This window comes from Hyperoodon ampullatus, assembly GCF_949752795.1.
Source record: "Hyperoodon ampullatus genome assembly, chromosome: 3".
Lineage (NCBI taxonomy): Eukaryota > Metazoa > Chordata > Mammalia > Artiodactyla > Ziphiidae > Hyperoodon > Hyperoodon ampullatus.
Window position 1 is genome coordinate 76,262,183 of NC_136916.1, and position 23,150 is coordinate 76,285,332.

The window sequence follows — 23,150 nt, forward strand, 5'->3', positions numbered from 1 at the left end:
AAGTCTGTGCGCAGGTGCAGACTCTGAAAAGGGGTACAATATTTATGCTTTGGAAAGGCATGGCAGACCTCCCACAAATCAATTGCAGAAGACAAACTTGTTGCCTTTCTAGTATTACACAGGCAAAGCCTAATTTGCTTGAAACTTCAATTAATATTTGTCTTGATAAGTATTTGACATACTATTACTTAAACTAATTCCCCTGCCAGGTCTTTGGGAGAATTCTACTCAGTGCCAAACAGTCTGTTAAAATCTTGCTTCATAAGCCTGCACATTCCAAACTGGGGAATGTAAACAGCTGCTCCTCATGGCTGAGGAGAAAGAGCTGCCTTCTGTATCCTGGCTGGAATTTTACGTTGTCTGCATGGACCTTAAAGCCCTCCTACCAGACCTGCTTACTTGTAACTTTCATAAATCCTAACATATGCATAGAATCTTAACAGTGGCCTAATCCCTTTCACATAACTTATCTCATTGGACTGTCAAGCAAAGGTCAGTAAAACAGGTATTTTTATATCCATTTAACAGCTGAAAAAACTGAGGTTACTGGACATTAACAGTTTGCCCATTAAAACTGAGCCAAAGGGCTTCCCTGGTGGCGCAGTGGTTGAGAATCTGCCTGCTAATGCTGGGGACACGGGTTTGAGCCCTGTTCTGGGAAGATCCCACATTCCGCAGAGCAACTGGGCCCATGAGCCACAACTACTGAGCCTGCGCGTTCGGAGCTTGGGCTCCGCAACGAGAGGTCGCGACAGTAAGAGGCCCGCGCACCTCGATGAACAGTGGCCCCCGCTTGCCACAACTAGAGAAAGCCCTCTCACAGAAACGAAGACCCAGCACAGCCAAAAATAAATAAATTAATTAATTAAAAGAAAAAAAAAACTGAGCTAAAACTCAAGTCCTCTTTTTGGGATCCAAATCCAGGACCGTTCCATCATACCACACAGCCTCTGCCTTTAAATTCAAGTTAGCTTTTATATTATACCTTGAGACCTGAGATGGAGTGCAAAGACTATAAAAAGACTTCAGAGTGTGATTTGAATCACTGTTATATCACAAAAATTTCCAGATCTCATTTCATGTTAGAACAGCCTCTACAGTATATATATATATATATATATATATATATATATATGTAATTTTATATATATAATCATATAATAGGGCTTCCCTGGTGGCGCAGTGGTTGAGAGTCCGCCTGCCGATGCAGGGGACACGGGTTCATGCCCCGGTCTGGGAAGATCCCACATGCCGTGGAGCAGCTGTGCCCGTGAGTCATGGCAGCTGAGCCTGCGCATCCGAAGCCTGTGCTCCACAATGGGAGAGGCCACAACAGTGAGAGGCCGGCGTACCACAAAAATAAATAAATAAATAAATAAATCAAAAATCATGTAAAAGATAATTATGGTACTAGTGATTATAATTATTATATTTCTTTTGATCAACTTCTTTTTTGCCTCTTGTATCTGTTGGTGACTCTGACAAAACAAAAAGCCTTTCAGTAGCCCTGGAATGGAGAGAAATATCCTTGAAATGGTCACTCCTCCTAAAGTAGCCACCTTGCTATGAGTTAGGCAGATTAAAGTCAGTTGAAATTTTGAAATCTACTGTGATCTGTTTGCTAATCGGTTGCTTTGTGAATCACATCTTATCTGACCTTTACTATCCCACATGTATATAAATTTCAACAATAACTAAAACTTTAGACTCTCTTTGTCCCAGTTCTGTTATCATGATGCAACTCTGCCTTGAGTTTCTTATCTGCAAAAGGAAAACACTGCACGATGATCTCTATGGTCTCTCCAATCTTTACATGCCTATGACTTTTGTCTGACACCACTGCTCTACACAGACTATCCATGGAGTACTGTGTTATAGATGAAAAAACTTAGTATACAACGTCCAGTAATGCCAAGCATTAGTCATTCTGGAAATCTTGTTTAAGAGACAACATCTAACGCCTATGTGATTTGAAAGAATATAGTCAGCTCTATTTAGGTTATCGTAAATAACTTTCCAATAAATTCTAACCTGCATCTATGCCATATAGACACATAGATATTTACACAAAAATTATGATCTTCTACAATTTAGCTTGTGACAAACTAAATATCTGTTTGTTAACTAAGTAACTTCTGACTATTAAAAAAAATATTGATTCAGGGTTAAAAATTGCCTTTCTGTTAAAACATTTATGATATATAGATTTAATGGATATGAATCTGTTCTATTATTCATATACTTTATACTGTTTATAAATGTAAAAAAAAATTTTATTTTGCTCATAATCTCTGAAGACATATTCAGTTGACTCCCAGGCTTTCAAATCTCCCAAAGAATTGGCCATATTTACTATGGTTATTTTTCTATAGTATGCTAGATTTGAGTCCTGTCCAATAGGGGGAACATACTCATTATGATACTACACAAGAAATAAAACTTAACTTGGAAAAAAATACCATAACCAATATAGCAAGCAGTAGTATAATCTCAGCTCCCTACAAACAAAAATATCCCAAGATAATACTTTGATTTTGAGCACAACAAAGTCTATAGATAGATAAATAGGTAGGTAGGTAGGTAGACAGACAGACAGATAGATACCAGTGTATAGAGTCATGTGAGTTTTCTTTTTCCTTTTGTTTGTTTGCTTTTAAATAAAAGGAGGTAACCTATAGTAAAAGTTAAGAACATGTTATCTGTAAAAATAATTTTGAATGTAGTGTCTAGAAAGAGTTGTGGAGAATGCTAAGTAAAGATACATTTTATTGTATAATTATTGTAAGTCCCAAATAATGAAGTTACATGTGAAAGGAACTATGCTAAGTTGATTGCAGGTAAAAAGACACATCAAGAAAATGCACTGTTTTATTAGGGAAAATAACTATGCAAATACAGCAAAGTATGTATCAACATTAGATTTTAATTTAAGGCCTATTATTCATATTTCCAGGTAAGTATGATTTGCAGTAATTGGTCAAGGCTTCCAACCAGGACTTGAATTGTGAAAGATGGCTTCACTATAAATTAGTAAAGAATGATTTCAAGAGTGCACATATCTCTTTTGGGAAGTAGAATTGGAAATATCTGATGTGTTGTATTTATACCACCAGGCTTCTCTCTAATATTGTTAACAATTCAGAATAGCATTTTTTTCTACTTCACCACATTTATAAACCATAGCGTATTTTGGTGCCAGGTGTGAGGGAATTCCAACTCTAAGATCCAAGTTGAATTTTTGTTTTTGTTTTTTTTCTGGCCAGGCCAAGAAACTAACTAAACCTAACCATTCAGGAAGCTGATCTTTTGGATCCATTTTCTTTAAGAGTGTAGTATATATAGTACATAGGATAATGACTTCATTGTCATCAAATAGAATACAATTAATTTTATTTTTTAGTATGTTATCAGCAAGCAAACCACCAGTATTAGCTCGATACCATCTGGGAGTGACAGTTTCCTTATTACAAAATATGTAAAAATATGGATTCCCTTAAGGAATCTGTTGCATTGCATCTGCTCAGATTTTTGTTATATGCTAATGGTTTTAACCCAGCATATGAAGCATGCAAAAAAAAAAAAAAAACCTGAAAATTTTCAGCTAAATTACTTGTTTCACATTTAAAGTATCTCAAAGATGGAGAAAGCTGCATATGTGGCTTTGGCTACACGGGATTGAGCAGAAACAAAGAAGGAAGGAGCGAACATCACCTTCTTACCTGATGTTTAGTCATCCTCATATTTGTCTCCAGAGAGTGTCTGACTGCCCACATAATTAAGGCCACTTGATATGTGAGGGAAGTGTACAGACTGGAGCTATACAATGTTAAATCCCAAATGAGCACTGGTTATAACAAAGGGATTGTGACTGATAAGACAATTATTATAATATATTAAACAATCACAGTGATTAAAATGAGCTATTATAATTATGAATCCATTCTCTGGGATAGGGTTTCTTTTATTTCAATCCCTGGCCTTTCTGTATTTTCTCACCTTTATTTTCTTGGATGTGGAAAATTCATTTGAATGAATTCTGCCTATTAACTAAAGAGAGTGCTTGGGTTTGAGCCAAAAACATGTAGCAGATTTCAAATGCTGGCCTCTGAGTATCAACCATTTAAGGAAAAGACCCATGTGTGAAGAAGACAATAGTAGCAAACTGAATTAGGTTTATAGAATAATTCCAGGGCAGAAGTTTTATGTTCGGGTGTTGCTTCTCCTGTGTGATTGTGAAGCACTATTGCTTTAGGCTAGCAGAATTTTCACACTTGTAAAACAATTTGGTATGAATTGCTTTTCCATGCATATATTCCTCAGGCTCCAGAATGTGAAATATACTAGGCATTACTTTTTTGTTAGCTTCATCTTAGGATATATCTAACTATTAATTTCTAAAATTATTATCAATGATTTGTAATTTACATATATTCATTACAATCAGTACTTTTTTCTTTTCTGATAAGAACGGCCCAATACCTTTTGGTAAGGAACATAACGTACTTAAACTTCTTTAGTCCATAACTCTCCAATTTCTTGATAATATTAGCAGTGTTGGTTTCCCATATATAAAATACTCTTCAAATGAAAAAGAGGTGATATCACTAAATAAGATGATGGTTTAGGGAAGAAGCTACCATATATTTTGAAATGCATCCTTTGCAATTTTTCCAGGCTCCATGGAATGTCTTTTGGTAATTGCACTGATGAAAATGTCTGAAGCACATTGATCAAGTAAATATCTCCAACCTGAAAAGACTCCCATAAATTCTATTGCTCAGTCTTATACATTAAAAAAAAAAAAAAAAACACTAGCGTCAAACAAAAAATAAATGCATTTCTTCCTTAGCTGCCCATCACGGAACTAGTTTTTTTAATCCCTGATTCGTCAGAGTTCCTTGTCCTGCTGCTTGCTCTTTTCAGTCTTGTTTTATGTGGGTTACATAGACTGACCTAGGTTAATCAGTGCATTTACACACACAAGTGTCATAACAGAAAATAATACTTTATGGTATAATTTGTAGATTAGTCACTACCAATATGCTCGTCCCAGTAAGAGGGTGGCTGTGGTTTGTGCAGAGAAAAAATAGGTACTAAAATGATAAAGGATGGTGTTTAGCTGTGATTGAAATGAAAAATGTACAGACCTTCAGATAAAATAGCACTTAATCAACCAGAAGTAGTTCAGGGCAAGTAAAACAAGAAAAGTGTAGCTCAGAAAAAAAGAAAGGAGAAAATGGACAAAGTCACCCAAAAGAGATTACTCTGGCTTTTTTGAGTCACCATACATGAAAAGGTGAGATTTCCTTTCTCCCAAATAGACATACAGTCAGCTACACATCTCCCAAGGAAGAATGGACCTGCGAACATTTCATGTATAACAACCTTGTAACCTATGTTTACTCTTAAATCACCTCTTTTTCTTTAGTATCTCTTTGATTTACTGAGAACTTGAACAACATCAGGCTCCATGATGAAGGCATTAATTACATTTTCCCATTCAGTTCTTGCAGTAATCCTTTAGGATAGTATCATTTTCATCCCATTCAGCTGACCAGAAACTGAGAGTTGGAGAGTTGAAAAAAAAAACAGTTCCCTGGTTCAGCTGGAATTTAAGACCAGGCATTTACATGAGAGTTTTTACTCTGGGAGTAAAAACCACATACTTAAATCTTTGCTTTAAACCAACTTCATACCAAATGTCAGTCCTCCAATGTGAATATACTCTCTCAGGAACATTCTGTTAGAAGTCCCCTTGGATTTTTTTGAGCTGTGTCTTCTATATTTATGCCAAGGAGCTAAGCAGTGTCAGCTTTATACTGTGGCCCTACTGTGTTAATATTCTGTTGAGTTTAGGTTTGAATGCTAATTGACAGGAATCAGAAAGAACAGTTGTTCATTATATTAAAAGTTAAGGATTTTTCATGAGACAGCTGGAGTCACCTGTGTGAAAATAGGACCAAAGGGGAGTTTGTAGTAATGGATTACAATGAAGTCAAAGTTAGATTATTCTTCCAGTATATTCCTGATGAGGTATTCAGTAACAGATTTAAGTGGTACTTACTGTTTCCTCACTGCCTGCTGTCAGTAGACTTTAAATAAAATCGACCTGGATTGTAGCTTTGAACTTGGTGAGCCAGGGGAGCTTAGTAGAACTTTACTGATGAGCTTGCAAAAGGTAGTTCAAGTTCATGAATGTACAATTAAAAACATGGCAGCATGATCCTTGATAAGTCCACCTTTTAAATAATTCAAAAGATGAAACATTACTTTTTTCTCTACCCCTGGATGGTATATTCCTAGAGATGCTAAAGCCATTTGTATATATTACTGTCCTTAGAAAGAAAATGTATTCATACGCTATTATAATTTTATTTTTTTGAAAAACTATACTAGGAAGAATGGGCAGAATGAGTTTCCAAGAAAGTTAAAAAGTCCAGAAAGTAACTTGTTTTGAAATGATGTGTAATGGACATTTGAAAGTTCAGAAAAATAATTTATTTGATGCTCAGTGTCTGGCAAGAGCACTTCATATTTTGTTCAAAGAACTACCACACCTCCTCAGTCCAGTGGTTCTGGGGAGGTAAGGGTGCTGGTCTTATTACTCATCTGACCTGACTCTTAGGTGTTGACCCTGGCCTCACCACATGGTGATTAGTGATTGGGACACCATCCATCACTGGTCCAGTGAAAGTCAATCCTCAGACTTCTGAGTAAAGAACTGTAAGGAGAAAAACACAGACTCCCTTTACATGGGGTTACAGATTTGGTAGGATATCAGTCTGATGCTCTTGGTCTTGCCCCAGTGGGAGGATTCCTTGACCAAGAATGAAGCTAGCATAAAAGAAAGAACAATTTAGTGTTAGAGATGGAATCCTAACTGTCTTGATTTCCTAGAACAGCCATATCTGAAACATGTTCCTTAGGGCTTTTCAGTTCCATGACTCAAAAAAATCCTTTTGGGGCTTCCCTGGTGGCGCAGTGGTTGAGAGTCCGCCTGCCGATTCAGGGGACACAGGTCCGTGCCCCGGTCCGGGAAGATCCCACATGCCGCGGAGCGGCTAGGCCTGTGAGCCATGGGCGGTGAGCCTGCGCGCCCGGAGCCTGTGCTCTGCAATGGGAGAGGCCACAACAGTGAGAGGCCCACGTACCGGAAAAAAAAAAAATCCATTTGTTGCTTAAGCCAGGGTTTGTAACCAAATGAATCCTGTCTACCAAAGCAAACCATTCCTTTGTTATCCTTCTAGCTCTAATTGTAGAATGAAATCCAATCCACTCTATTTGTATGACTCTGTCAACTTCTTGCTCTATCCCACCCAGCCCATTCTTATTCAACAAGGGCTCTTGCAGATTACGCAGCTCATTTGACTTGCTCATGGGTATTTCCCTGGTTGATAATCCCCCATCACAGATTCATCATTCAGGGGATCCGTGGAAAATCCCACCTCCTTTTGAGCATCTTCTCTGTGATTCTAATCAAAATTTATTCCTTCACTTCTCTAAGCGTTTCACACAGAACATATCACATTATTAGCACCTAATTATCTACTGTCATTCTCTTAGTCAGTGATGAAGATGATGATGATGATGATGATGATGATTTCATTGATAATCTTCTTCCATTGAAGAGGCTTTTGTTATACCTGGGTTGTGGCATCCCACATTCACCAAGATGGCTCTGCTTACATCAATTTTACACATGAAGGACATACATATAAATGCCACTTAAATAAAAAGTTTAGAGGTTCTACAAGTAAAGGAAAAGTAGGAAATCCTTAGCACTAATTGTGTGATTCTGTATTCTCAGGTCTTTATGAGCTGAAGCCTCTAGCATACCATTACATATGTAGCAAGCGGGTACTTATCCGCTTGCTAAAAATTTATCCATTATTAATATAATTTCAGAATAAAAGTCCAAGTCCTCATAAGAGCCACAGTCCTTAATCTTCCCCTCCCGCTACCTTTCTGCTCTCATCTTCTACCAAATATTCTCTCTGTATTCAGCCCACTGAGCTGCCCTGGCCTCCTTGCTGCAGTGGGAACATGCCACATTTGCTCCTGCCTTGGGACCTTTGCATGTGCTATTTCCTCAGCCTGATGTGCTTTCTAGATGCCTGTGTCCTTCCCCTTTTCAAATTGTGCACTCCAGTATCACTTTCCACCCTACTTAACATAGCATATTGCCTCCCTCCCTACCAACTCACCTAATCCCACTTATCCTGCTGTTTTTCCCCATAGCACTTGTCACTTTTAGCAGATCATGCAATTTAGTTTATATATGGTATTCACTACCCCACTAACATGTAGCAGTAGGGGTTCTGTTCTCTCTCTGTCTTTTTTGTTTTTTTCAATCGCTGAAGCCCCATTCTTACAAAAGTTCCTGGCACATTGGGGGCACCTAATAAATTTCTACTGAATGAATGAAAGAAATACCAATATCCTCAATCTAATTTTTAAAGCTTATGTCTTTACCCCATTTACCTTTCAAACCAAATTCATTCTCCCCTGGTCTTTTACATCTTTTATATTCTGAGTGTTCTCTTTCCATTCTACCACTCATACAGTTCCTCTTGCTTGGGAGGTCCTCCTACCCTCCTTTACTGAACTGTTTTAAAACTTCATAATCCACCACCATCTGAAAGTATGAAGGCATTCTCCCTCCTCTAAGATGTACCAATGTTTATGTTTTGTTCTTGAGCAAAGTAAAGGACAATTTGTCCTTTAGGTATTGTGGTCCTTAATAATTATATTCTGGTCATTTAGTCATTCATTAATTTATTCAGCAGATGATTGGCAAGTACCTATTATAAAGCAAATATTGTGTTAATACTAAGGGAATACAGATCTTTGTTCTTAAGAGTTTATAGACTGGCAGTGAGGAGAGACAGAAAAAAACAGAGAAGTATAAAGTATTGACGCAAGAACAGAGAGAATGAACAGAGCAAGAAGAGAAGGACTGTGCCAAGATTTGAGAGAATTCTTAGGAAAGGATGAGTCAGTTATGTCTTGTGGGATAAGAAATAACTTAAATATTAAGAGTAAAGACAATGAGAAAGATGTAATAGAGAGAAGGACCAATATGTGCAAAAACAGAGACAGCATAGTTTATGTTTGTGGGACAATGAGAGAAGGGAAAAAATGAGTTAGGAAAGTAAAGTAAGCAGGGAATATTCTCTCTCTCTCTCTCTCTCTCTCTCTCTATATATATATATATATATATATATATATATATACATATATGTTTAATAGATGGGTATTATACATATGTTATATATATATGACTTATAAGCTAAGACTGAATTGCATTGCAAGTAGTAGAATACTCATGTAAGCAATAAAGACACTTAATTAATTAGTTAACATAATTAGGATAATCACATGCCCCACTTTGCCAACTTTTCTCCTATATTTTTCCTCCTAGTGCCCCTTCCCACTCTCAAAAGTACCCTGGTTTGGGTGATAAATCAATAGATCCCTACACATAGCAAGAAATCTGGCTTAGTCAATGTTAGGGCCTAGGCTCCTCCTGACTTTCTACTCTGCCATCCTCTGTGTTTTCACTCTCAGGCTTTTCTCCTTATGCCTGCAGGATGACTGTTGCAGCTCCAAGCATCACATTCCCACACATTCAAGGGAGCTAGAATGAAATGCTTCACTAGCACCTGCTTCTATGAGGAAGCAAAATCATTCCCCAAAGCACCTCTTCCCAGCTTTTGAAATCCTATTGGTCAGTACTGTGTCACATGTCCATGCCTAACCCAATCACAGGTAAAGAGAAATGGGATTACCATGTTTAGACCAATATAATTTTAGAGTTTGATAGAAATATAAGAAATAGCTGTTAGATAGCAACTGAAGTGACTGCCACAACTATATTCTAGATTTTCTGAGGAATAACAATTAGCCTTCTACACAGCCCTGAGAACAGGTTAGTCTGCAAGAAAAGAAAGTTCAAAATATATGCTTTTAGTTTTTTCCTAGCCACATCTCTTCAGAGAAGCTAGTTTGTGTCATCATCAACTCCATACCAAGAAGGGGATGTGGAATATAGGAATAGTGATCATGAGATGCCTTAGTCTTAGATTTAAAGCACAGCTCACTAAATAAATAATTCTAGCCGAGTTACTCATTCTCCTTGAAAATTATTTTTTTCACCTCTAAAAGCAAGATGATGATAACTTTATTTCAGATTAATTTCTTTTTATTTTATTTTATTGTTGTTATTGAGTTACATTGATTTATAATATGTTTCATGTGTACAAACATTATATTTCTACCTCTGTATAACTAATAACATGCTCACCACCAAAAATTTATTTTTTATCCATTAGCAGTTGATCCCCTTTACTCATTTTACCTCCCCCCATCCCTTTCCCTCCAGTAACCACTACTCGGTTCTCTGTATCTATATGTTTGTTTTGTTCAGTTTGATTTATTCATTTATTTTGTTTTTGATTGTTTCTTTATATTAAACATTAGTGAAATCATATGGTATTTGTCTTTCTCCACCTAATTTGTTTCACTTAGCATAATACCCTCAAGGTCTATCCATGTTGCTGCAATTGGCAAGATTTCATCTTTTTATGGCTGAGTATTATTCCGTTGTATATACATACCACTCTTCTTTATCCATTTATCCATTGATGGGGACTTAGGTTGTTTCCATGTTTTTGCTACTGTAAATAATGCCATGATGAGCATGGGGGTGGAGATGTCTTTTGGGGTTACTGCTTTCATATTCTTTGGATACCCAGAAGTGGGGTAGCTGGATTATATGGTAATTCTATTCTTAACTTTCTGAGGAGTGTCCATACCATCTTCCATAGTGGCTGCACTAATTTTCATTCCCATTAATAGTGAATGAGCATTCCCTTTTCTCTACATCCTTGCCAATGCTCTTTATATCTTATCTTTTTTATAATAGCTCTTCTGACAGATGTGTGGTGATATCTCATTGTAGTTTTGATCTGCATTTCCCTAATAATTAGTGATGTTGCACATCTTTTTATATGCCTGTTGACCATCTGTATGTCTTCTTTGGAAAATGTTTATTCAGCACCTCTGCCCATTTTTAAAGCAGGTTGCTTGTTTTTTCATTGTTGAGTTGTATGTGTTCTTTATATATTTTGTATCTTAACCCCTCATTGGATATATCATTTGCCAATGTCTTTTCTCATTTAATAGGTTATCTGTTCATTTGATTGGTAGTTTCCTTTGCTGTGCAGAAAGTTTTGAGTTTGATGTAATCCAATTTGTTTAGTTTTGCTTTTGTTTCCTTTGCCTGAAGAGACATATCTAGAAAGATAATGCTAAGACTGATGTCAAAGAAGAAGAGAGTACTGTTCGTTTTCTTCTAGAAGTCTTATTGTTTCAGGTCTTACATTCAAGTCTTTAATATATTTTGAGTTAATTTTTGTGTATAGAGTGAGACAGTCATATAGTTTCATTTCTTTTCTCTTTTCTCTTCTTTTCCCTTTCCTTTCCTTTCCTCTCCTTTCCTCTTCTTTCCTTCCCTTCCCTTCCCTCTCCTTTCCTCTTCTTTCTTTCCCTTCCCTTCCCTTTCCTTTTGCATTTTTTTCCCAACACCATTTTTTGAAGAGACTCTCCTTTGTCTGTCGTATGTTCCTTGTTCCTTTGTTGGTATCAGGGTGATATTGGCCTTGTAAAATGAGTTAGGAAGGGTTCCCTTCTCTTCAATTTTTGGGAATAGTTTGAAAAGGATAGGTATTAATTCATTTTTGAATGTTTTATATAATTCACCTGTGATGCTATCTGGTCCTGGATTTTTGTCTTTTGGTAACTTTTTAATTACCCTTTCAATCTCTGTACTAGCAATAGGTCTATTCAGAGTTTCTATTTCCTCATGACTCAGTCTTGGAAGGTTGCATGATTCTAAGGATTTGTCCATTCTTCTAGGTTGTCCAACTTTTTGGTGTATAGCTTTTCATAATATTCTCTTATAATCCTTTGTGGTTTTTTATGGTATCTGTTCTCCTGTTTCATTTCTGATTTTATTTATCAGGGCTTTCTCTCTTTTTTTCTTAGTGAATCTAGTTAACAGTTTATTAATTTTACTAATCTTTTAAAAGAATCAGCTCTTAATTTCATTGATCTTTCTATTGTCTTTTTAGTCTCTATTTCATTTATTTCTGGTCTGATCTTTATTTCCTTTCTTTCACTAACTTTGGGTTTTGTTCTTCTTTTTCTAGTTCCTTTAGGTGTAGGGTTAGATTATTTGATATTTTTCTTGTCTCTTGAGGTAGACTTGTATTGCTACATACTTCCCTCTTAGCCCTGCTTTTGCTGTATTCCATAGATTTTGATATGTCATGTTTTCATTTTCATTTGTCTTCTGATAATTTTTCATTTCTCCTTTGATTTCTTCATCTATCCATTAGTTGTTCAGTAGCATATTGTTCAGTCTACACATATTTGTGATTTTTCTAGTTTTCTTCTTGTAATTGACTTCTAGTTTCATTCCATTGTGGTTGGAAAAGATTCTTGATATGATTTTGATCTCCCTAAATTTACTAAAACTTGTTTTGTATACCAATATTTGGAATATTCTTGAGAAAGTCCCGTGTGTACTTGAGAAGAATGTGTATTCTGCTTCATTTAGATGGAATATTCTGTACAAATCTATCAAATCCTTCTGGCCTAGTGTTTCATTGAAGGCTGCTGTTTCCTCGTTGACCTGTCTGGATGATCTATTCATTGATATAAGTGGGATTTAAGGTCCTCTACTATTATTGTGTTGCTGTCAATTTCTCCCTTTAGGCTGTTAATAATTGTTTTATGTATTTTGGTGCTCCTTTGTTAGAGCATATATATTAATCACCCTTATGTCTTGATAAATTATTCACTTCGTTGTTATATACTGTCCATTTTTGTCTCTTGCTGCCTTTTGTATCTTGGAGTCTATTTTGTCTGATATGAGTATGATTCCACTTGCTTTCTTTTGGCTGCTATTTTCTTGGAGTATCATCTTCCATCCTTCACTTTTAGCCTACGTTTGTCTTTAAAGCTGTTGTGTATATGCTGGAGGCAGCATATAGTTGGGTCTTTTTTAAAAACACCTCCAGCCACTCTGTGTCTTCATTGGTGAATTCAATCCATTTACATTTAGAGTGGTTAATGATACATGAGGACTTAGTACTCCCATTTTATCTTTTGCTTTCTGGTTGCTCTGTATCTCCATTGCTCCTTATTCCTGTGTTTCTGTCTGTTCTTTTTTTTTTTTTAAAGAAGATGTTGGGGGTAAGAGTTTATTAATTAATTAATTAATTTTTGCTGTGTTGGGTCTTCTTTTCTGTGCGAGGGCTTTCTCTAGTTGTGGCAAGTGGGGGCCACTCTTCATCGCGGTTCACGGGCCTCTCACTATCACGGCCTCTCTTGTTGCGGAGCACAGGCTCCAGACGCACAGGCTCAGTAGTTGTGGCTCACGGGCCTAGTTGCTCCATGGCATGTGGGATCCTCCCAGACCAGGGCTCGAACCCGTGTCCCCTGCATTAGCAGGAAGACTCTCAACCACTGCGCCACCAGGGAAGCCCCTGTATGTTCTTTTTGTTTGGTGGTTTTCTTTGATATTTTTCTCAGTTTCCTGTTTATTATGTTTCATGTCTCTGCTCTATATTTATGTTATGTGGTAACCCTGAGGTTTGTATATAATGTCTCATAGATAAAACAGCCCTTTTCTGCTGATAGCGTCTTATTTACATTTACCTATATGAGTTCCGTTATTGTCCTCTTCCCCTTGTATGTTTTTGTTGTCTCAAATTTTCCCCTTTTATGTTGTCAGTTTATTACCAAACTGAGATAGCTATAGTTATTTTTCTGATCTCTTATTCTCTCCCTTTAAACTTTATACTATAATAAAGTGTTTAAAAACGTATTCTGATATAGAGTTGCAATTTTCTGGTTCTACTTATCACCTTACTCAAAGTTTTGTGTATTTTTGTCATTTTGTTTCAGGTAGAAGAGGTTTTCTCAGAGTCTTTTGTAAGGCAAGTCTAATGTTGATTAACTCTCTCAGCTTATGTTTGTCTGAGAAAATATTTATTTATCTTTCACATCTTAATGCTAACTTTGCAGGATAGAGTGTTCTTGTGTGACAGTTTTTATCTTTCAGTATTGTGAGAATGTCATTCCACTCCCTCCTGGCCTGTAGGGTTTTTGTTGATAGCCTATGGGGATTCCTTTGTAGGTTTTCATCCTTTTTTTTATTTTTCCTGCCTGCCTTTAAAATTCTTTGTCATTGACTTTTTCTTTTTTGCTGTACACAGACCTCTCACTGTTGTGGCCTCTCCCATTGCGGAGCACAGGCTCCAGACGCGCAGGCTCAGTGGCCAGGGCTCACGGGCCTATCCACTCCATGGCATGTGGGATCTTCCTGGACTGGGGCACGAACCCGTGTCCCCTGCATTGGCAGGTGGGCTCTCAACCACTGCACCACCAGGGAAGCCCTGTCATTGACTTTTGACAATTTTAATATAATATGTCTTGGATAAGATCATTTTGCATTGAGGTAATTAGGTGTTCTCATAGCTTCATGGACTTGTATGTTCAGTTCCTTCTGTAGGTTTGGGAAGTTCTCAGCTATGATTTCTTTAAATAATCTCTCTGCTCCCTTCTCCCTCTTTTCTCCTTCTGGGGTACCCACTAAGCTAATGCTACTCTTCCTAAAAGAGTCAAATAGCTCTCATAAAATTTCTAATTTTTTAAATATCTTCTTTCTTCTTCTTTCTTTACTATCTTTCCTCTTCTACTTGTATCATTTCTAGATTTCTACCTTCAAGCTCACTAATTCTCTCTTCTATATGGTCTTCTCTATTTCCAGTGTTTTCAACTGCTTTCTTCATCTCATTTATTGAGTTCTTCATCTCCAGAATTTCTGTTTGGTTCTTTTTTAGAGTTTCATTCTCTTTGGTAAAGTATTCCTTTTGTTCATTAATTTTATTCCTGAGCTCATTAACCTGTCTTTCTGAGTTTGTTTGTATCACGTTGACCTTCTTCATGACAGCTATTTTCAATTCTTTATCAGTAGGTCACAATAATCTGTGACTTTAAGTTTGGTTTTGGGTCAATCGTCATTTTCTTTTTGTGATATAGTGTTACTGTGGTTCTTCATGTTACTTGATGACTTGTTCCTCTGCTGGTGCATTTGAAGTTAAATGATAGGTTAGAAGTTAGAGTCCTTTCTTTTGTTTTTCAGTGGGTGTGATAGATCACACAAGATTTTGGTTTCTCTTATCTGAGCAACCTCTGCCTATATTTGAGAATTGGCACTTCCAGCCTCCACTGTCTCTCTAAGAGATGTATCTCAGTGCTTTCATTGTTGCTTCTTGTGCTTTTGGGGTCTTTTCTGCCTTGCTTCTGCCAGAGCTGCTGTCATCACTGGAATGGTAGATTCTTTCCTTGCATCTGGGATCCCCTAAGACACACGGTCCTCTATGGGTGGAGGGAGGCAGTGGGGGTGGGGGGTGGATCCAAGGTCCCACAGCACCTCTACCCTGTCCAGTGTTGTAAATTTCAAAGGCTCCAGAGTGGGGCTGGGGTTTTGTTGCATTGATGGTTAGAGGGACAGGGTCCTGGGCCCCACTGATGCCGCTGCCTAATTATCTGTGGCCATGGGTTCCACTCAGGTTAGGAAGCCAGAGATATGTGGGCTGCTTCCCTGACTGCTAATGGGTTCTGAAGCTGTGTGTTCAGCTGCCACTGCCAGAGGTCCACAATTGCAGACACTGACTCTGCTTTTTCCTCAGTTCTAACTCCTATGTTTGTTCCAATCCACCCACCTTTAGCTGTACAGATGCATGGAATTATCTTGCATCCTACTGTGTTGTGGATGTTTTCCCAGTGACTCCCAATGACTGCGCCACCAGGGAATCCCTGACATTAAATTTTTAACTGGTGAAACTGCCTATAGCATTAGATAGAAGCTGAGAAATTACAGTCTCACTGCAATGTTTCTCAAACTTTCTTCTGTGAGGCCAAATATTTTTCACTTCCTTCGAGTTTGTTATATTTTGTTGTATTATTATTTTTTGAACATCTTTATTGGAGTATAATTGCTTTACAATGGTGTGGTAGTTTCTGCTTTATAACAAAGTGAATCTGCTAAACATATACATATATACCCATATATCAACCCCCTTGCATCTTCCTCCCACCCTCCCTCTCCCACCCCTCTAGGTGGTCACAGAGCACCGAGCTGATCTCCCTTTGCTATGCGGCTGCTTCCCACTAGCTAGTTATTTTACATTTGGTAGGGTCTATATGTCCATGCCAATCTCTCACTTCATCACAATTTACCCTTCCCACTCCCTGTGTCCTCAAGTCCATTCTCTAAGTCTGGTCTTTATTCCTGTCCTGTCCCTAGGTCCTTGAGAACAATTTTGTTTGTTTGTTTGTTTTTTTAGATTCCATATTTATATGCTAGCATATGGTATCTGTTTTTCTCTTTCTGACTTACTTCATTCTGTATGACAGACTCTAGGTCCATCCACCTCACTACAAATAACTCAATTTCATTTATTTTTATGGCTGAGTAATATTCCATTGTATATATGTGCCACATCTTCTTTATCCATTCATTTGTCGATGGACACTTAGGTTGTTTCCATGTCCTGGCTACTGTAAATAGAGCTGCAGTGAACATTGTGCTACATGACTCCTTTTGAATTATGGTTTTCTCAGGGTATATGTGCAGCAGTGGGATTGCTGGGTCATATGGTAGTTCTTTTTTTTTTTTTTTTTTACATCTTTATTGGAGTATAATTGATTTACAATGGTGTCTTAGTTTCTGCTTTATAAAAAAGTGAATCAGTTATACGTATACATATGTCCCCAAATCTCTTCCTTCTTGCATCTCCCTCCCTCCCACCCTCCCTATACCACCCCTCTAGGTGGTCAAAAAGCACCGAGCTGATCTCCCTGTGCTATGCTGCTGCTTCCCACTAGCTATCTATTTTACATTTTGTAGTGTATATATGTCCATGCCACTCTCTCACTTTGTCCCAGCTTACCCTTCCACCTCTGTGTATTCTCAAGTCCATTCTCTAGTAGGTATGTGTCTTTTTTCCCATCTTGCCCCTAGGTTCTTCAGAACCATTTTTTTCTTTTTTAAGATTCCCTATATACGTGTTAGCATATGGCATTTGTTTTTCTTTTTCTGACTTACTTCACTTTGTATGACAGATTATAGGTCCATCCACCTCACTACAAATAATTCATTTTCATTTCCTTTTTATGGCTGAGTAATGTTCCATTTTATATATGTGCCACATCTTCTTTATCCATTCATCTATTGATGGACACTTAGGTTGCTTCCATGTCCTGGCTATTGTTAATAGAGCTGCAATGAATATTTTGGCACATGACTTTCAGAATTATGGTTTTCTCAGGGTATATGCCCAGTAGTGGGATTGCTGGGTCATATGGTAGTTAAATGTTTAGTTTTTTAAGGAACCTCCATACCGTTCTCCAGAGAGGCTGTATCAATTTACATTCAGGCCAACAGTGCAAGAGGGTTCCCTTTTCTCCACACCCTCTCCAGCATTTATTGTTTGTAGATTTTTTGATGATGGCCATTCTGACTGGTGTGAGGTGATACCTCACTGTAGTTTTGATTTGCACTTCTCTAATGATTAATGATGTTGAGCCTTCTTCAATGTGTTTGTTGGCAATCTGTATATCTTCTTTGGAGAAATGTCTATTTAGGTCTTCTCCCCATTTTTGGATTGGGTTGTTTGTTTTTTTGATATTGAGCTGCATGAGCTGCTTGTAAATTTTGGAGATTAATCCTTTGTAAGTTGCTTCATTTGCAAATATTTTCTCCCATTCTGAGGGTTGTCTTTTCCTCTTGCTTATTGTTTCCTTTGTTGTGCAAAAGCTTTTAAGTTTCAATAGGTCCCATTTGATTATTTTTGTTTTTATTTCCATTTCTTTAGGAGGTGGGTCAAAAAGGATCTTGCTGTGATTTATGTCATAGAGTGTTCTGCCTGTGTTTTCCTCTAAGAGTTTGATAGTTTCTGGCCTTACATTTAGGTCTTTAATCCATTTTGAGCTTATTTTTGTGTATGGTGTTAGGGAGTGTTCTAATCTCATACTTTTACATGTACCTGTCCAGTTTTCCCAGCACCACTTATTAAAGAGGCTGTCCTTTCTCCACTGTACATTCCTGCCTCCTTTATCAAATATAAGGTGACCATATGTGCATGGGTTTACCTCTGGGCCTTCTATCTTGTTCTATTGATCTATATTTCTGTTTTTGTTCCAGTACCATACTGTCTTGATTACTATAGCTTTGTAGTATAGTCTGAAGTAAAGGAGCCTGACTCCTCCAGCTCTGTTTTTGTTTTTGTTTTTGTTCATTGTGATATGCAGGCCTCTCATTTTTGTGGCCTCTCCCATTACGGAGCACAGGATCTGGACACACAGGCTCAGCGGCCATGGCTCACAGGCCTAGCTGTTCCACGACATGTGTGATCTTCCAGGACTGGGGCAGGAACCACGTCCCCTGCATCGGCAGGCGGACTTTCAACCACTGCACCACCAGGGAAGACCCTAGCTCCGTTTTTCTTTCTCAAATTGCTTTGCCTATTCAAGGTCTTTTTTGGTTCCACACATATTTTGAAATTTTTTTGTGTTAGTTTGGTGAAAAATGCCAGTTGTAGTTTGATAGGGATTGCCTTGAATCTGTAGATTGCTTTGGGTAGTAGAGTCATTTTCACAATATTGATTCTTCCAATCCAAGAACATATTGTATCTCTTCATTTATTGTATCATCTTTAATTTCTTTCATCAGTGTCTTATAATTTTCTGCATACAGGTCTTTTTTCTCCTTAGGTAGGTTTATTCCTAGATATTCTATTCTTTTTGTTGCAGTGGTACATGGGAGTGTTTTCTTAATTTCACTTTCAGATTTTCCATCATTAGTGTATAGGAATGAAAGAGATTTCTGTGCATTAATTTTGTATCCTGCTACTTTACCATATTCGTTGATTAGCTCTAGTGGTTTTCTGGTAGCATTTTTAGGATTCTCTATGTATAGTATCATATCATCTGCAAACAGTAACAGCTTTAACTCTTCTTTTCCGATTTGGCTTCCTTTTATTTCTTTTTCTTCTCTGATTGCTGTGGCTAAAACTTCCAAAACTATGTTGAATAATAGTGGTGAGAGTGGGCAACCTTGTCTTGTTCCTGACCTTAGTGGAGAAAGTTTCAGTTTTCACCTTTGAGGACGATGTTGGCTGTGGCTTTTTCATATATGGCCTTTATTATTTTGAGGAAACTTCCCTCTATGCCTACCTTATGGAGGGTCCTTTTCATTAATGGGTGTTGAAATTTGTCGAAAGCTTTCTCTGCATCTATTGAGGTGATCATATGGTTTTTCTCTTTCAATTTGCTAATATGGTGTATCACATTGATTTGACTTGCGTATATTGAAGAATCCTTGCATTACTGAGATAAACCCCACTTGATCATGGTGCACGATCCTTTTAATGTGCCATTAGATTCTGTTTACTAGTCTTTTGTTGAGGATTTTTGCATCTATGTTCATCAGTGATATTGGCCTGTAGTTTTCTTTCTTTGTGACATTTCTGTCTGGCCTTGGTATCAGGGTGATGGTGGCCATGTAGAATAAGTTTGGGAGTGTTCCTCCCTCTGCTATATTTTGGAAGGGTTTGAGAAGGATAGGTGTTATCTCTTCTCTAAATGTTTGATAGAATTAGCCTGTGAAGTCATCTGGTCCTGGGCTTTTGTTTTTTGGAACATTTTTAATCACAGTTTCAATTTCAGTGCTTCTGAATGGTCTGTTCATATTTTCTATTTCTTCCTGCTTCAGTCTTGGAAGGTTGTGCACTTCTAAGAATGTCTATTTTGGCCAGGTTGTCCATGTTATTGGCATAGAGTTGCTTGTAGTAATCTCTCATGATCTTTTGTATTTCTTCAGTGTCAGTTGTTACTTCTCCTTTTTCATTTCTAGTTCTATTGACTTCTGTCTTCTACCTTTTTTTCTTGATGAGTCTGGGTAATGGTGTATCAATTTTGTTTTTCTTCTCAAAGAACAATCTTTTAGTTTTATTGATCTTTGTTATCATTTCCTTCATTTCTTTTTCATTTATTTCTTATCTGATCTTTATGATTTCTTTCCTTCTGCTAACTTTGGGTTTTTCTGTTCTTCTTTCTCTAATTGCTTTAGGTGTAAGATTAGGTTGTTTATTTGAGATGTTTCTTTTTTCTTAAGGTAAGCTTGTATATCTATAAACTTCCCTCTTAGAACTGCTTTTGCTGAATCCCATAAGTTTTGGGTCATAATGTTTTCACTGTCATTTGTTCCTAGGTATTTTTTTTTATTTTCTCATTGATTTATTCAGTGATCTCTTGGTTATTAAGTACTGTATTGCTTAGCCTCCACGTGTTTGTATGTTTTACAGGTTTTTTCCTGTAATGGATATCTGGTCTCAAATCATGGTCAGCAAAGATACTTGATATGATTTCAATTTTCTTACATTTACCAAGGCTTGATTTGTGACCCAAGATATGATCTATCCTGGAGAATGTTCCATGAGCACTTGAGAAGAATGTGTATTCTGTTGTTTTTGGATGGAATGTCCAGTAAATATCAGTTAAGTCCATATTGTTTAATGTATCATTTAAAGCTTGTGTTTCCTTATTTATTTTCATTTTGGATGATCTGTCCATTGGTGAAAGTGGGGTGTTAAAGTCCCCTGCTATGATGGTTTTACTGTTGATTTCCTCTTTTATGGCTGTTCATATTTGTCTTATGTATTGAGGTGTTCCTATGTTGGGTGCATAAATATTTACAATTGTTATGTCTTCTTCTTGGATTAATCCATTGATCATTATGTAGTGTCCTTCTTTGTCTCTTGTAATAGTCTTTGTTTTAAAGTCTATTTTGTCTGATATGAGAATTGTTGCTCCATCTTTCTTTTGATTTCCATTTGCATGGAATATCTTTTTTCATCCAATCACTTTTAGTCTGTATGTGTCCCTAGGTCTGAAGTGAATCTCTTGTAGCCACCAGGTATACTGCTCTTGTTTTTGTATCCATTCAACTAGTCTATGTCTTCTGGTTGGAGCATTTAATCCATTTACATTTAAGGTAATTCTTGATATGCATGTTCATATTACCATTTTCTTAATTGTTTTGGGTTTGTTATTGTAGGTCTTTTCCTTCTCTTGTGTTTCCTGCTTAGAGAAGTTCCTTTAGCATTTGTTGTAAAGCTGGTTTGGTGGTGCTGAATTCTCTTAGCTTTTGCTTGTCTGTAAAGGTTTTAATTTCTCCTTCAAATTTACATGAGATCCTTGCTGGGTAGAGTAATCTTAGTTGTAGTTTTTTCTCCTTCATCACTTACAATATGTCCTGCCACTCCCTTCTGGCTTGCCGAGTTTCTGCTGAAAGATCAGTTGTTAACCTTATGGGGATTACCTTGTGTGTCATTTGTTGTTTTCCCCTTGATGTTGTTAATATTTTTTCTTTGTATTTAATTTTTGATAGTTTGATTAATATGTGACTTGGCATGTTTCTCCTTGGATTTATCATGTATGGGACTCTGTGCTTCCTGGAGTTGATTAACTATTTCCTTTCCCGTATTAGGGAAGTTTTCAACTAAAATCTCTTCAAATATTTTCTCAATCCCTTTCTTTATCTTTTCTTCTTCTGGGACGTCTATAATTCGAATGTTGGTGCCTTTAATGACCCAGAGGTCTCTGAGACTGTCCTCAATTCTTTTCATTCTTTTTTCTTTATTCTGCTCTGTAGTAGTAATTTCCACTATTTTATCTTCCAGGTCACTTATTCATTCTTCCGCCTCAGTTATTCTGTTACTGATCCCTTCAAGAGAATTTTTAGTTTCATTTTTTGTGTGGTTCTTCATTGTTTGTTTGCTCTTTAGTTCTTCTAGGTTCTTGTTAAAGGTTTCTTGTATTTTCTCCATTCTATTTCCAAGATTTTAGATCATGTTTACTATCATTATTCTGAATTATATATTTTTCAGGTAGACTGCCCATTTGCTCTTCATTTGTTTTGCCTGGTGGGTTTTTACCTTGCTCCTTCATCTGCTGTGTGCTTCTCTGTCTTCTCATTTTGCTTAGCTTACTGTGTTTGGGATCTCCTTTTTGCAGGCTGCAGGTTCGTAGTTCCTGTTGTTTCTGTTGTCTGCCCCCAGTGGCTAAAGTTGGTTCAGTGTGTTGTGTAGGCTTCCTGGTGGAGGGGATTAGTGCCTGTGTTCTTGTGGATGAGGCTGGATTTTGTCTTTCTTTTGGGCATGTCCACGTCTGGTGGTGTGTTTTGGAGTGTCTGTGGCCTTATTATGATTTTAAGCAGCCATTCTGCTAACAGATGGTGTTGTGTTCCTGTCTTACTAGTTGTTTGGCATAGGGTGTCCAGCATTGTAACTTGCTGGTCGTTGAGTGGAGCTGGGTCTTGGCATTGAGATGGAGATCTCTGGGAGATTTTTGCTGTTTAATATTACAGGGAGCTTGGAGGTCTGTTGTGGACCAATGTCCTGAACTTTGCTCTCCCACCTCAGAGGCACAGCCTTGATGCCTGGCTGGAGCACCAAGGGGCTGTCATCCACACAGCTCAGAATAAAATGGAGAAAATAAAAGACAGAAATTAGGAAGAAGATAAAATAAAACAAAATATAATAAAAGTTATTAAAATGAAAAAAAATAATTTAAAAAATTTAAGTAATTAAGAAAAAAAGAACGAATGAAAGAGAGAAGAGAGCAACCAAACCAAAACAGAAATCCACCAATGATAACAAGCACTAAAAACTATAGTAAAAAAAATAAAGCAAAAAAAACACAAAACAAAACAAAAATGGACAGACAGAACCCTAGAACAAATGGTAACAGCAAACCTATACAGACAATATCATACACAGAAGCAACACATACACACTCACAAAAGGTGTAAAAGGGAAATATATATATATATATATATATATATATATATATATATATATATATATATATATATATATATATATCATTGCTTCCAATGTCCAGCTCCTCAATATGGAATGATTCATTGTCTATTCAGGTATTCCACAGATGCATGCTACATCAGGTTGATTGTGGAGATTTAATCCACTGCTCCTGAGGCTGCTGGGAGAGATTTC